The sequence below is a fragment of the Cryptomeria japonica genome, unplaced genomic scaffold (genome assembly GCF_030272615.1).
Source record: "Cryptomeria japonica unplaced genomic scaffold, Sugi_1.0 HiC_scaffold_374, whole genome shotgun sequence".
NCBI lineage: Eukaryota > Viridiplantae > Streptophyta > Pinopsida > Cupressales > Cupressaceae > Cryptomeria > Cryptomeria japonica.
Window position 1 is genome coordinate 1 of NW_026729195.1, and position 3,881 is coordinate 3,881.

The 3,881-nt window shown below is 65.0% G+C and overlaps 1 non-coding gene across 1 annotated transcript; it reads right to left on the reverse strand.

The window, feature by feature from the left end:
• Window positions 1-3,052: 3,052 nt before the first annotated feature.
• LOC131871132 (5S ribosomal RNA) lies at window positions 3,053-3,171 on the reverse strand. The gene has a single exon (XR_009369406.1). It is a non-coding gene; the product is annotated as a 5S ribosomal RNA (ribosomal RNA).
• Between the last annotated feature and the right edge of the window lie 710 nt (window positions 3,172-3,881).

The window sequence follows — 3,881 nt, forward strand, 5'->3', positions numbered from 1 at the left end:
CGCACCTCGCCTGCACCTTGGCCGGGGTGGGCACCCTGGCTGGGTTTGCCCAGGGTGCGCTCCGAAGCGGGGTTACTGGAGCGCCCCCTCTTTTTTTGTCAGAGCGTTTGGTGGGGTTTCTCGCATTGGCTCTTCCCAGGCCCGGTTGTTGGGTGCGCTCCCACCCTGGCGCGCGCGAAGTTGGAAGTTGGGTTAATTGCCCGGGCGCGCACCTTCGCCAGGGTGGGCACCTTGGTGCGCACACCTTGGCTGGGCTGCGCACCAGGGCGGGCTCAAGATGGCACCAGCATTCCCTTTTCTCTCACTATCTTTCAAAACGGAAATTTTAAAATCTCGTTTTCTTTTGCCTTTTATGGAAATTAGTGAAGGCATCGCATCAAAGGTGCGCACCTCGCTGCCCACCTTGGTGTGCTCCGAGGTGCCCACCACGGTGCGCTCCGAGGTGCCCACCACGGTGCGCAACGCCGGTGCGAACCCGGGAGCGCCCCGATGTGTGCTCCAAGGTGCGGCGTGCACGAAGCCGGACCCCGGTTTGCCCCGGGTGCGCACCTCGCGTGCACCTTGGTGCGCACACCTTGGCTGGGTTGCGCGGCCTGGTGGGCACCATGGTGCGCACCAAGGAGCGCTCCGAAGTGTGCTCCAAGGTGCGGCGTGCACGAAGTCCTAGCCCGGTTTGCCCCGGGTGCGCACCTTCGCCGCGGTGGGCACCATGGCGTGCACGAAGTCGGAGCCCGGTTTGCCCCGGGTGCGCACCTCGCGTGCACCTTCGCCGGGGTGGGCACCTCGGCTGGGTTGCGCGCCCTGGTGCGCACCAAGGAGCGCTCCGAAGTGTGCTCCAAGGTGCGGCGTGCACGAAGTCGGAGCCCGGTTTGCCCCGGGTGCGCACCTTCGCCGCGGTGGGCACCCTGGTGCGCACCATGGCGTGCACGAAGTCGGAGCCCGGTTTGCCCCGGGTGCGCACCTCGCGTGCACCTTCGGCGGGGTTGCGCGCCCTGGTGCGCACCAAGGAGCGCTCCGAAGTGTGCTCCAAGGTGCGGCGTGCACGAAGTCGGAGCCCGGTTTGCCCCGGGTGCGCACCTCGCGTGCACCTTCGGCGGGGTTGCGCGCCCTGGTGGGCACCATGGTGCGCACCAAGGAGCGCTCCGAAGTGTGCTCCAAGGTGCGGCGTGCACGAAGTCGGAGCCCGGTTTGCCCCGGGTGCGCACCTCGCGTGCACCTTCGCCGCGGTGGGCACCATGGCGTGCACGAAGTCGGAGCCCGGTTTGCCCCGGGTGCGCACCTCGCGTGCACCTTCGCCGGGGTGGGCACCTCGGCTGGGTTGCGCGCCCTGGTGCGCACCAAGGAGCGCTCCGAAGTGTGCTCCAAGGTGCGGCGTGCACGAAGTCGGAGCCCGGTTTGCCCCGGGTGCGCACCTCGCGTGCACCTTCGCCGCGGTGGGCACCATGGCGTGCACGAAGTCGGAGCCCGGTTTGCCTCGGGTGCGCACCCCGCGTGCACCTTCGCCGGGGTGGGCACCTCGGCTGGGTTGCGCGCCCTGGTGCGCACCAAGGAGCGCTCCGAAGTGTGCTCCAAGGTGCGGCGTGCACGAAGTCGGAGCCCGGTTTGCCCCGGGTGCGCACCTCGCGTGCACCTTCGCCGCGGTGGGCACCTTGGCTGGGTTGGGCACCATTGAGCGCTCCGAAGTGTGCTCCAAGGTGCGCACCATGGCCCTCCAAGGTGCGCAGCATGGCGTGCACGAAGTCGGAGCCCGGTTTGCCCCGGGTGCGCACCTCGCGTGCACCTTCGCCAGGGTGGGCACCTCGGTGCGCACACCTTCTCAATGTTTTCTTGCCTTTTCTGGAAATTGGTGAAGGCAGCGCATCAAAGGTGCGCACCTCGGTGTGCTCCGAGGTGCGAACCCGAGAGCGCTCCGAGGTGCCCACGAAGTCGAAAGTCGGGTTAATTGCATTGTTTTCCCCGGGTGCGCTCCGAGGTGCGCAACATCGGTGCGCACCAAGGAGGGCTCCGAAGTGTGCTCCAAGGTGCGCACGATTCGGAGCTCGGTTTGCCCGGGGTGCGCACACCTTGGCTGGGTTGCGCACCCTTTGTGCGCTCCAAGGTGCGCACGAAGTCGGAGCTCGGTTTGCCCCGGGTGCGCACCTTCGCCAGGGTGCGCACCTTGATGCGCACGCCTTGGCTGGGCTGCGCACCTTGGTGGGCGCCATGGTGCGCACCTTTCGTGCGCTCCAAGGTGCGCACGAAGTCGGAGCTCGGTTTGCCCCGGGTGCGCACCTTGGTGGGCGCCATGGTGCACTCCGAGGTGCCCAAGATTGGTGCGCAACAAGGAGCGCTCCGAAGTGCGCTCCAAGGTGCGCAGGTGCGCGCGAAGTCGAAAGTTGGGTTAATTGTCCGGTTTGCCTCGGGTGCGCACCTTGCGTGCACCTTCGCCAGGGTGGGCGCCTTGGTGCGCACACCTTGGCTGGGCTGCGCACCCGGGCGCGCACACCTTGGCACCCGCGTTTCCTTCATTTTAAATTTTTTTTTTTTACAATCTCTCAAGTGGGAAATTCTATAATCTCAACTTTTTTTGCCTTTTCAGGAAACTTTTGAATGGAGCGCATCATTGGTGCGCTCCGAAGTGTGCTCCAAGGTGCGCACCTCTGGTGTGCTCCAAAGCTCTCTCCAGCTGCGTGCACCTGCCCCGGCCGCGCACCCGGCCCCGCCCAGCTTCGCTCACCTGTCCCGGGCGTCTGGTGCGGAACCTTAGAGTAAGAAACATCACCGTGCACCTTGGCCAACGTGCGCGACTCGACCGAGCGCGCACTGGCCGAGGTGCACACCGATTTCACCTGGGTGCGCGCGCAGCACCTCGGGCGCACCGGGGTGCGCGCACAACGCCCGGGTTGCACCGTGGCCTGTGTGCTCGGGGCGCCTCGGGTGCGCGCTCGGTGTCGCCCCCCGCGCGCGCGGTAGTGCGGGCAGCGCACCCCGGCCCGGCCCGGCCCCGACGAGAACGCAAACGGGCAAAAGGTTTATTCAAATAGCATTGCGACGCCCGGCGAAAAACTAAGAAAGGGTGCAACACCGGGACTTCCCGGGAGGTCACCCATCCTAGTACTACTCCGGCCCAAGCGCGCTTAACTGCGGAGTTCTGATGGGATCCGGTGCACTAACGCTGGTATGATCGCACCCGTTATGAGCTTGTCGCAGTGTGTACTTAGCAAACCGCGACCCACGTGCGAATCCACCCCGGCCACCCACCCCCGTCGAGGTGCACACCCTCCCTCGCGAAGTGCGCCCCGTTCGCCAAGTGTGAGCCCTGCCCGGGTGCGCGCACCTTGCTAGGGCGTCGGGTGTGCACCCGGCCCGGCCTACGTGCGTGCACCTGGACGGGGCGTCGTGTGCGTGCAGTGTCCCGTCTGCAACGCGGTGCCCACACACCACCTCGGGCGCAACGACCTGCGCTCACATGTGGGCCGAGTGCACCTTGGTGCATGTTCGGGGCGCCTCGGGTGCACGCTCGATCTTGCCCCGGTGCACCAAGGCGCTCGGTTTGCCCCGGGTGCGCACTTGGTGCAAGGTGGGCACCCAAAATAGGGATCAAGCACCAAAACACAAGTTTCGGGATGCAAAATGGGACCCAAGGACCACAAATGCGTTCCAAGACCCATGATGGGTCCACGAGAACAAAAATGTGTTCCGAGACTTAATAAACAAATATTGGGTTTTAGGAGAAGAAACATGCTCTGATGCCCAAAACGAGAATCGACCCCGAAAAGGCCACAGGCCAAAAGTGGGATGCGAGACAAAAAAAAATGGGACCCGAGGACCAAAATTGGGTTCCCAGGTCGAAGACAGGGCAACCGGACAAGAAACGACCTCTAAGGCTCGAAATGAGTCCC